The sequence below is a fragment of the Populus nigra genome, chromosome 1 (assembly GCF_951802175.1).
Source record: "Populus nigra chromosome 1, ddPopNigr1.1, whole genome shotgun sequence".
Classification (NCBI taxonomy): Eukaryota; Viridiplantae; Streptophyta; class Magnoliopsida; order Malpighiales; family Salicaceae; genus Populus; species Populus nigra.
Window position 1 is genome coordinate 28,104,346 of NC_084852.1, and position 12,990 is coordinate 28,117,335.

The window sequence follows — 12,990 nt, forward strand, 5'->3', positions numbered from 1 at the left end:
TTAATTTGATATATTTTATGGGTTTGTTTCGATTATACTTGGATTTTTTTATGTTTTGTTTTTAACAGAGCTGTTAAAATTATCAATTTTTTCTCATATGTACCTTATTATCACAAGGTCCCATATACAATTAGACAAAATCTTTCTAACCAAATTGAGTTCTTTGAAAAGCACATACTTAATTTTAATTCAGTGTAAGTATTTTTCTTTAGGAAGCAATAATCTCATTTTTTATGTTAGATTTACTTTTATATATTAGTTTCTTTACATATAAAAAATTATATCTTGTTATATTAATTTTAGCTTCACCTATCAAATAATCTCAACTCCGCTCATGACTACCACCCGAGTCAGTCATGGTTTGTTCTTAAGGTTGTAATGTCTATAAGAAGAGAAAAATACCTATCACCCGTGCCTATATTGGATGCAAAGCCTTGTTTGATTTATTTGGGAGAATTTCAATGGCAGTAAGTGAAAGGGGTAGTCCAGATTGTTTTAATCCTCCTCTTTTTAAGACTTGTTTGTTTTTATATTTAAAAGGTATTTTAAAAAATATATATTTTCTAGATTAATTTTTTTATATTTTCATATTATTTTAATATACTGATGTAAAAAATAATTATTTTAAAATAAAAAATATTATTTTAATACATTTCTGAGTAAAAAACACTTTAAAAAACAATCATTACCACACTTTAAAAAATATTATTTTGAGATTGCAATAATTGCATCAAAAGCAAATTGAGATAAATTATGAAATCCAATCTCCAATCAATGCGATGTTGAATGATGAAAATGAAAAAAAATTAAGGACCTAAAAGAGCACCTACAAAAAAATAAAATAATTTTTTTTTTGTAAAATCAAGCATCAAACCAATATTAGGATTTTTTTAGACCATAATAACCACATAAAAAGAAAATTAAACAAATTATAAAACTCAATTATCAATTTTTTTTTTCATAAATTACTCTGAGCATCCTTTAGTTTTGTCATTTTTTCACTTTACAACCTGAAATTTAAAGGCAGATAACATTTTACATTCTTAGAAGTTGACGCTAGAAAAAAAAGTCAACAAAAATATATATTTATTTACAAGACTTATATTATATTTGAAATAATAACTAAAAAAAATTTTCTTTTCAAAACACAATAGAGTATCATATAAACAAAAAAAACCTAGCTCCCATTATTTTTCATCTTCTTCTCATCTCTCTTAAACAACCGCCAGCCCCCTGACCAGCTCTCTTTACAATAGCAAGTCATAATAATAACAAGTTTATGATTTTTGTTATTTCAATAGTAGTGGTGGGGGGTGATATTAGTAGTAGTGGTAGTGGTGATGGTAGTTATGATAGTTGTGATAGTTGTAATAATGGTGGTGGTGGTAATAGCAGTTAGAACAATAATAGTGACAATTCATCATTCAATGTTAGATTTGTTGGGAATTGAGTTTCATTGATTTTTCATGTATTGTATTTTCCATCTAATATCCCAGGTAATTGGTTTAAAAAGTTTACGTGGCTTTATATTCTCTTTTATTTTTTATTATTATTTATTTCTTTCATGATTTTATTGTCCAACATTAGTTTTTTTAAATAAAAAACAGTCATCCAGGTTTCTTTTATATATTTTATTAGAAACTTGCATTAGGCAAAGATCTAAGATAAGAGATTTAAAGATTTATCCTCTTGCTCGGATTTATGGCACTGCAAAAAAATTTCCGCGCTCTTGATATTTTTTATGTTCTTAAGAACATAGTTCAGCCTGCGGTGGAGCGCGGACAAATAAACTAGTAATCAAAAAATAATATTGATAGTGGCAACATCATTCCACACAATTTTACACTTATTTAAATAGTAGCAACTAAAATATTCAAGTATAAGAGAACAATCTCTGGTTTATTTTCCATTACAAGTACCATACTGCTAAAGAATCATACCCCAAAATAGATACAGTAATTCACCAAAATTGTAAAATAAAATTTTTTTTAGTTCAAGGAAGTCATCTAATTACAGGAACAAAAATAGTTAAATAATAGATATATTGCCCGCGCATCACCGTGAAATTTGTTATCCATATTCAATTAAAAAGCATAATTATCAACCAATTTAATTTTGAAAGATGAGATTGGTAGAAAAATACTAATAAAAAACCAGCAAAAGCAAAAAAAAACATAGTATAATCTTTAAAAGTTGCATCCCGTAAAAGTTTTGATTCAAATTTGATCAAGAAGCATAATTATCAACCAATTTAATTTTGAAGAATGAGATTGGTAGAAAAATATTAATAAAAGATCCTGCAAAAGCAACAAAAAAAATTGAGATAAAATCTGATAGAAAAAAACCCAAGGAGGATGCAATTTAATGAAAAAAATAAAAAAAATAATCCCAAATAAAATTAATATCAATTAAAAGAATAAAGATCAAATTTTAAAGATTAAAAAAATCATAAGGGGTAAAATTAAAAACATCTGTAAAAACCAAGCAAACCCGGACAAATATCTTAAACATGATCAAATCTTAAAAAGCTTATAACCTATAAAAACCTGGATCCTGGTACTATCAAGAATTTTATTATAAGCCAATTTAAAAATATAAATTTTAAAAACTTGTTAAATAAACAAAAAGATAACAAAAAAAACCTCTAGTGAACCCGACAACCAACTTGAGTAAGAAAATCAAACACATGACCTAGGACAAAAAATTGGATGGCCCTATAAATAGAAAAGCGAAAAAAATACCGGCAAAAAAATATTTAAAAAAGATGAAAGTCAACTTGGGGGTAATCCTTTATATCCATTACCCGGGTTATGAGACCAAAGTGACCCCATTAAAACCTGAAAAAAAAAAAAGCAAGATTCTTAATCAAACAAATATTGAGGGATGAAATTGAGAAAAAAATTAAATAAATGAAAAAGAAAAAAAGAAATAGCAATTAAAGGGATTAGAACTAAATTCAACTTAAAAATTAAATGAAATTAAATGTTTAAGGAAAAATCAAATGAAATTAAATGTTTAGGGATGAAATTGTAAAAAATAAATACATTAAGAAAATGATAAAAAAAAAACAAATACCAATTAAAAGAATTAGGACCAAATCTGTTATAAAAATTAAATGAAAATGAATACCTAGTGGTGGAATTGAAACTAAAAAAACATATCAATCAAGGAAAATGATTCAAAACAAAACAAACAGCAATTTAAAGAATAACGACTATATTTGAAAACAAATTAAAAAAATTAAATGACGATGGATGAAATCAAAAATAAAATTTAATTAGAAATAATAAATGTAAATTAAACAATTACAAATACGAGAAAAAAAACTGAATCAAGAAAAATAAATAAATTGAAGGGTAGGTATGATTTATTGTATGACCAACACGCAATCCAAGGAAAAAGATGTAAAACCCCGAGTAAAATCTTTGATGATAATAGAAGAAAATATTATAAAAAATGGGGGAAATGATAATTAAATTACAAGAATGATGATGAATTGAGAATTCAAAGTAAAATGTTTTGTGCAAATATCAAAATAAAATACATAAAATACTCGAAAAAAATAAATGTAAATAAAATTTTATTGGGGGTGAATTACCTGTAAATAAAATCATCAGTACGTAACTTAATGAAATTTGAATTCATCGGGATCTGGGATCCGAGAATTATTAGTAAAAAATTTCATATAGGTAGGGTTGACATCCAAGAATTTTATCCCAAAAATATGAGATTTACTATTTAGGATATGGAAAGAATTTGGTAAAAAGTTTGTGTGTGTGTGTGTGTAAGTGTGTATATGTGTGCCCGAGCAACAAGAAAAAAAAACCCACCATTTACATGTGAAAGAGGTGGGAAATTTTAAAGGAAACATAAAATCTTAAAAGGATATCTTGAGGGAACATTAAACAGGCTTAGGAAGCATTAATTGGAAGGAAGTGTGGGTGAGTAGAGAGGGAGAGAAGAAGTTCAGCCAAGAAGAATAGGAGTTGAAAGCTTTGATTTGAAAAGTGTTTAAAGTTTAATTACTTGCTTGGCAAAGCATTCTTAATAGTCTTGATCTAATTTTTAATGGCTTAAAGTCCTTAATTGATTTAATTACTTGTTGCGGTTCTTAAACAAATTTGAGGAAAATAAAAATTTATTGTAATTTGTTTTGGTTATAATATGGAAACTAGAGAAAAGTGATTAAATTGTTGTAATTAAAGTAAAAATGTTGATAATTAAATAGAGTTAGTGGTCGGCCAATGATGGGAGATTTTAGGGAATTTATTTGTGAATAAATATTGTTAAGTGATGCCTTCATAAGCACGAGGTTGCATTAGTATTGGTTAATTGAAGAAATGATTAATTAGAGAATGAAAGAAAAATACAATTTTTCCCTCCATCTATTAAATAATTTCGGTCAAGAGAGGGAAAATCAGGAAATTAGGAATCTTGATGTAATGGAAGGAAATTGATAGAAATGTAATGAAATAATATTAAATTGATAATTGGAATAAGAAACTTCTATGTTATCTGTTTAGTTTTTATTTTCGGTAAAATGGAGAGTAAATAAGGAAATCGAAAATTTAATGTATATAAAACAAGTTTGTGGAGAATTGTGATTTGAAAATTGTGAAAACCCTGAAAATTTATAATTTAAATATGTAGATGTGTAAACCCTCATGTAAACGTAAGACTGAAAGTGGTAATATTTCAATGAGTGATGGAAAGCAAGATTAGAAATAATAGATAAATAATGATATATAATGGAAGAGATGACTTCCGTAAAATGAATTTTGGTTTAGAATTCATAAGGACAGAGAAACTGGTAACGTGTTTTGATGGATAAAATAATGAGAAAAATGACAAAATATTTTTAGGAAATAAGTGAGGTAATAAAGAATGCATTATAATAAAGGATAATGCAATAAAAAGGGTAGGACTGAAGGTGCGAGCACCGATTAAAAATCAGTGACGTTATTTTGAAACGGTAATAAGCCCGATAAATAAATAAAGGTGGAAATTAATGAATACTTTTCAAAATAATAAAATGACATTAGAGGTTTAAAAGGATAATTGATATGATTTTTTGTGAAGATTGAATAAGAAAAATCTAGATTGTTTATGAAAGGTCATGAACTGAACAAGTTTACATTAGGAAGCAGAGCTCTCAATCCAATTGTTGAATCGGGATGAAATTTTGCATGAAGTCTATTAATATGTTCTCCTACCTTGGTTACATATCTCATCCTAATCGGAGTTTGGTAAAGACTAGCGATTTAAGCAGAAATAAACCAAATAGTTTACATGAAAAATAAAATAAAATACATAAAGGCATGAATGAGGGATAAAATTGTAATTATGGAAAAAAAGTGCCTATAAAACTACAAAGAGGCCACCAGTTAAAAAAAGAAAAAAAAAGGAGAAAAGCGGATAGAAAGAGAGCTGCAGATTTTGAAGAAAAATCGATAATGCTCCAGTGGCCATATCTCTGGAATCCACCGTTGGATCATGCTGTGTTTTAGATATGTTGTTCTAATAACACTCTTATACTAAATAACCGGAGGGATTGGAAGGAACACAATCCATTTGACAAAAATCAACATCGGAAAGTTCCTGGAAAACAAAAAGGAAATGCACCTACAGGGCAGTTTGGTCTCCAGCTGATTCTCCCTCTTCCACCGTTTGATCATTCTCATTCTTGGATATGTGGTGTGACTAGATGTTGTCTTCATTATGGACGGTGGAGATCGGAAACTTATTCTCCGGCAAGGTTTCTTGCATGTTGAATAGTAGCTTGTCCATTTTCAGGTAAGCTCGGTTTTATGCAGATCTAGAGAGATATAACCATTGGATCATTATTATGTTAAGATATATTATGCACAACTCTATGTTATGTAGTTTGACCGTTGGGTTTAAATAAATAATTAGAGGTTGATGACTTATTGCCTTTTGAATCTATTGCTAGTTTTGGCAAAATGTAGTAAGCTTGATTAAATACATGTTTTGATGAAACTAGAATTGTGTGGGTGTAGGTTTTATGGAAGATGTAATGGTAAAATAAGTTCTTGTTATTAGTATTATTATAGATTAATTGTGTATCTTTATACGAGGGGAAGAATGATTATTGTGTAAGAATAGTAAGGAACATTGCTATATGAATATGTTGATTGAATACAAAGCTAACTTATTGGTTGTGTGGATATAAATGGGATGGAACCATGAAGAAATTTAAATGAAAGAAATTTGGAAAATAAAACATATTTAAAGCTAGCCTAAGTATTTTTGTCAAATTTATTAGTTAATGAACATTGTCATGGATTCCAACTAGTAGGGTGAAATTGTTGTTGCGATAATGATCTAAGAATATTAATTGTTAAGGTTTGCCTCATATGTTTAATCGCACGAGGAGAAAAACAAAAGAAAATGAATAGTTTATCATTTTGTTGTATTAAAAATAATAATTGGAGAAATCCCAAAAGGAATGAGTTTCCTTATTTTTGGTCTAATCTTGCTATATTATAGAGGAAAGGAAATTGTTTGAATGTTTTGCTTTAGAATTGGTTTGAATTTGTGATTTAATGATGCCAAATGACCTTGGATGACGTTGTTTTTACATAAAAATAAGTTGGAAGTTGAAAAGGATTTCCTAGGAATGGAAATCCTCGTTGTCCAAAATTTTAGCTATAAAGGAGGGGCTATTGTGATTGTTGATTTTGAGCCTTAAAACAAAATAATTTGGAGTTGGTTTCTTCATAAAAGTTGTATTTTCATGTTTTAGCCTTTCATAGAGATAAATCATGTCCAAAACTGAGTTTTATAGCTTCAGTTATGATTAAGACACTAGATAGTGTTCTGGGTTGGTTGAACTAAATTGATCGGAATTAGACAATTTTTAATCTTTGCTTGGAATTGATGTTGAGTGATGGTTTTGATAACAAAATTATAAGAATGAATATAAACATGAAAATGAGTAAGAGTATGAGATCTTAAAGAAAATTCCTTGTGATTGGTTTGAGAATACTAGTTGAATGAGAATTAAATGAAGATATGATATTGGTTATATTGTTGATAAAAATTGAATCCCTAGTGGTACAGGGGAAGCTGTGGGGACTGGACAATTGCATGGAGTGACAGCACATGCACCTATTCTAAGTAGGTGATTCATCATCTTATTTTGTAATTATTAGTTTTTCTTAAATGTCTGTATTGTGTGTTTAATTGATGTTAAAAGAATGAAACAAATGAATAAGTTGAGTGATTATTACAAATGCGAATTATTGGTAATTTAAGAGAAATTACCGAAATTATTTGGCTAACAAAAGAGGTTAGCCGGGTGCTGGATAATTTCTATGGAATTACCGGATTGATTGTAGCAACCAAGATGAGTTAGCCAGTTTCTTGGGTAATTAAGAGAATTACCGGGTTTATTGGTTAACAAGGAAGTTAACTAGATATGGGGTAATTCGTATGGAATTACCGAATTTATTGGCTAACAAAAGAGGTTAGCTGGATGTGGGTAATTCGTATGGAATTACCGAATTGATTGGCTAACAAAAAAGGTTAGCCGGATGTTGTGTAATTTGTATGGAATTACCAGATTAATTGGCTAACAAAAGAGGTTAGCCGGATACTAGGTAATTTGTATGGAATTACTGGATTGACTTTGGCAACCAAGATGGGTTAGCCAAATTTCTTGAGTAATTAAGAGAATTACCGGGTTTATTGGTTAACAAGGAAGTTAACTGGATATGGGGTAATTCGTATGGAATTACAGGATTGATTGACTAACAAAAGAAGTTAGCTGGAGGCTGGGTAATTCGTATGGAATTACCAGATGTACTAGTAACCGAGGAAAGTTAATCAAATGTGTGGGTAATTATATGAAATTACCAGAATTATTGGCAATCGAGATGAGTTAGCCGGATAGTTAAGTTTTGAAAAGATTATGTGAATTAATTGATTGAAGTTAGAAGTAGTAAATTCTAAATGTTATGAGTAAAATAAGTAATATATGACTAAGATATTGAGTAAATTAATTAATGTGGTTATTGAGTAGACACAATGATTTGGAGATTGGAGGGGAATTGATAGATAATTGGTTACCATGGTGTTGGTGGCTAAGGATACATTACAATGATACTTAACACCATAATGATGGTGGCTAAGGGCATAAATTGATACTTGGCACGGTGATGAGGGTGACTAAGGTATGTGAAGGATGCTTAGTGACCGTAATGTCAATAACTAACATTGTGTGCAAATGATATTTGGCAACCGTGGTTACAATGCATATGATGTTAATAAGAAAAATGAAAGGGGTTCGGTATGAATGGAAGAATCAAATGGCATTGATTAGGTATCCAGGTTTGGATTGCTAATGGTATCGATGAAGTTTCATCGGTGCCAGTATTTCTTAAATTGATTAGTCTAGCCCAATATTAGAAGACTAATGATATTAATGAGATTTATTAGTTTCGGCGATTACCTTCTAGCAACAGATTCAGAAAAGGGAAAATATTGATTGATTATTCCAAAAGAATGAGATAAGCTAATGATACCAAGAGAGGAATATATTGGTATCAAGTGAGAATTGATTTATAAGGAGATGATGTTCGCAAACCGTTAAGTTGTGTTGAGATTTCCAAGATGGAATTATTCTTGGCAAATGAGATAGGATATTAGATGGATATTGGTAATAGATGGGAAATATATGTTGTAAAAGAGGTTTAAACCTAATTTTATATATCAAAAGAAATTCCGTAGAGATTATTGTCTGCCATTGTTATTGCTCGTTACTATCTTTTCTATTTATGTGTACATGTTAATTTTTATTTTCAGGTTCATCAGGGTCGCGTCAAGGGTAATACTAGTTTAGTTATCTTTTGCTTTTAACCATGTAAATTATTTGTAAATTAAAAGACTTATCTCCTAAAACTTGAGATGTAATATTAATCCATAAATTTGAATGTATGTTTTTAATCTAATGGTTGAAACTCTTAGTACCTATTTGACCATGCATGTTTATAGTTGAAATTGGATCTTTCATTTGAACTACATTATATGATGTTATTGAATAAGATGTGTTGTGTTGATGATAATAAATTGGGTTGAGACCCAGGATGATTGGGTCGTGATTTTGAGTTATGAGATGTGAGATATTAGAAGTGTAAACAGGGTATATGTCGATAACTTAGGACCTACCAGTATAGAGGAGACTCTGACAAAATTTTGATGGAACTGGTATATCAACAAAAAAACCTGAAAATTTCCAATATATTGCGAAAAAAGAATGTAGAAAAATCAGGATTGTTACAAAAATAATGATAATAAAAGTTGAACTTGAATTAAAAAAAAAGTTAAATTAGAGATTTCTTGTAAAAAAAGAAGAAGAAATGATGTGATGTTCATGCGGATGTAGGAAAGATTGCCAGACCCTTACCATAATAGGATACTTCAGCACGAGCTCAGGCATTAGATACATACGTGAAGCCTTGAATTTATTAATGGTTAAGTTGTATTTTAATTTTAATTTTTATGAGTTGTGGTTAATTAATTAACAATTAGTTATATTGTTTCTTGAGGAAAACAAATATGTGATGCGATGAACTAATTCCTAAATTAGTGGAATTAGTGCCATGTTGAATGAGCACAAAGAGAAACTAATTTCTGGATTAATGAAATTAGTACTATATTGAATGAGTGGGTATGAAAATATTTTTTTATATGAGTGAATGGGCAAGTTGATAGACTAAATCCTAGGTTAATGAAATTAGTGTTTTGTTGAATGGGTGGGTATGAAAATATTTTTTTATGAGTAAAATTAGTGCCGTGGTTAATGAATTTTAAAAAGAATTATGTTTTTGATTAATATGTAACGTTTAGAATTTAATTTCTTCTTACTTGAAAATTGATATCTTGATTATTTTTTATTGAGTATTATATTAAAGTTTTAATTAAGATGTGTTGTGAGATGGATGAATTAATTTAATGGTTTTATGAGCATTTATAATAAAAAGGAAAGAAAGAATTAATTGATATTATGTTTTATTAGACTAATTGAATTATGCGTTAAACAAACTTTTCGGTACATTTCTGCACCAGGTTGAGCAGTAGAATAATTCTTTATATTTTTTTGGAAACCATCTTGTAATTAATGGATTTGTTATTTTGTTTTGTAAAATAAATTTCAAATTCAACGTTTTAATAGTTTATCGAATTCTAATGTTATAACAAAATTTTAAATTATGAATTTTTCTTTAATTATGTATTTATTTTATTAATGATTTCTTTCATTGTTCCTATTTGCAAAACTCTTGATGGTGTAATGTAATTAAATTGTAATTAGTAGAGTAATTCATTGATTACATTTAAATATAATATGTAATATTAAATTACCTAATTTTATGTGTGTGTGAATTAATTATTGAAGAATGGTATTGTGATAAGATAAGAAAGTCCTCGAGACTTATGTGAAATTTGATAATTGAAAAATGTGGATGAAAATTTGATAACTTGATATCTAAAAATACAGGGAAACTCTGCTAATTTTTTTTTAAAGTATGCCATAATTATAGGGATGTTACAAAAAAGAAGGAAATGAAAAAAAGAAAAGCAATTTTGGACTAAACCATGTTGAACCACCATACACGTGCCACCTAAAGAGGAAAAGGATGCTGAGATAAATTTATGATATTTTGAAAAATAAATTAGAAAAGGCAACAAGGCTCATGAAGGCTTAAAGTAAGTATAAATGAATAAGGGGTATTATGATAATTGAATAAAACTGATAAGTATAAATAGGATAAAAGAAAAGGAAAGAGGGATCTAAAATTGAGAGTGAGAACTAGTGGGAGAGAAGAAAAGGGGGAAGAAAAAGAAGAGAAAAAAGGAGAAGATAAAGGAAGGAGAAGAGAGTTAGAGAAAATAAATTTATAATGTAAGATTTATATTTTGATGTGTATAAATGTGTTTTTTTTTCGCTTTGATTTTCTGTTTTATTGAAAATTAGGGTTTTGAAGATTTTGTTTTGGGTTTAATGGGTGAATTGATTTGAATATTATAGGTTAATTGTTATGGATAATGAGTTATTTAGTTGATTTTGAAAGATTGTAGGTAATGATGATGATTTGAGTTATGGTTTGTTGAAAGACTTTGAAAAAATTACATAATGATCCTTGGAGCATAATTCGAGATTCTGGATAGAATTGAGAATGAATTATAGGTAAAATTCTAGTATAGTTATGAATTTATGATATTTTTGGTTTGGCCCTCTAATTTGACAAAATTACAATTTGACCCCTAAAAATTTGATAAAATTCTAGAATGGTCCCTAGAGAAAATTCGAGATTCTAGACAAAATTGAGGATGGATCATGGGAAAATTTCCAGTATAGTCATGAATTTATGATATTTTCAGTTTGGTCCTCCAATTTAACCCCTAAAAATATGATAAAATTCATGATTGGTCCCTAGCTGTAATATTAACCTTTTCAGATTGGTTTGATGAATAATCAAGGGTTGTTTGAAATTATTATCAAGTTTTATAATTTATTTCCTTATGAATTAAATTTTGGAAAAACTGTTTAAGTTTTTGATTTTTGGAAAAAAATGACTAGTTTGGTTCATAAACATATAAGGTTATGAGTTAGATCCTTAGTTAAGTGTATTAAATAAGTTATAAGTTCTTTTCGAGTTGTTTTTTAGTATGTCTCCTTTTATATTCAGATAATCCTAAAATTCTACCCGTGGGACATCATTAGGATTTTCTTCGGTATTTGCCTTTGAGTCCTGTTCGCTTTTGAGTCAAGTGAGTGGATAATTTTCCATATACATGAGAAATAATATAAATATTTGAATTATTAATACGGATTGGATCATGCTTCTTGATAATATATATGTTGATTATTATCTTTGTTACGATAAAGTATGATCAATTATTAAATCTGAATTCTTGATATGAGCCAGTACATACTTTTTAATTGATTTCTGAATTGATAGCTCTTCATTTGATTGATGTCATGAGTTGATCCTTGAGATATAAATCTGTATGTTTGATTATGATATGAACCTATGGTATGCCAGTCAGAATACTTATGCTAACAGGGTAATGTTAGTCTTTGTGCACATTGTATCTGAACTCTAGGTGACAGAAGGAGTCACCAACCTGTGTAGACTGATCATCTTATAACACGGAGCCTCATACTCATTGCGTTTTGATTTTCTGATGAGCTGTACCTTATGATAGTATTGTTATGACCTATTTGAGAAACTTTCATATGAAAACCTAAAGCCATATATATATAAACATTATCTACTCACTGAGTTGTTGAACTCACCTACTTATTATTTATCTTTTCATGCTTCTAGCTTGTTAGTATGTCACTTTTGTTAGATCTTCAAAACCTGCTCTTTTGGTTGTAATTTGTACTTTTTATTTATGTCAAGTTAGTGCTCCACAACTATAAATTTCTATTAACTCTTGTATTAAGACAATCAAATTATATTATAAAGTTAGTTCTGTTGTTACTGTTGCGTTGAACTCTGATTGAGTTATTTAAATGATAAGTTTGTATGTGAACTTTGAATAAAATAATCAAATGCCCTCTGCATAATGATTTTTTTGTATTTTCATATTTGATTGAATAATAGAATTATTACATTACCCTTACCATTCAAATTTTTTAGCCTTAGCTTTAAGGGCTTGGTTGTAATTTCATCATGGTTTGTTTGTTATTATTTTATTCAAGGGTTACATTAGTAATTTTACCGTGTTTTAAAAACACAATTACCAAAATAACCCTGCACAATCCTCAAAAGATATTTTATGTTATAATGAAAAGACCACCTTACCCTCGAAGCAAATACAAAAGATAAAATAATCAAGGGACAATACAGTAATTGCACTATTATAATAAATAGTAATTTGTGTTTTAGGATACAATAATATCGTTAGAGGGATTAGTTTTTTGGATAATCAGCCATAAAATAAAGACTTAGGAATTTGAAC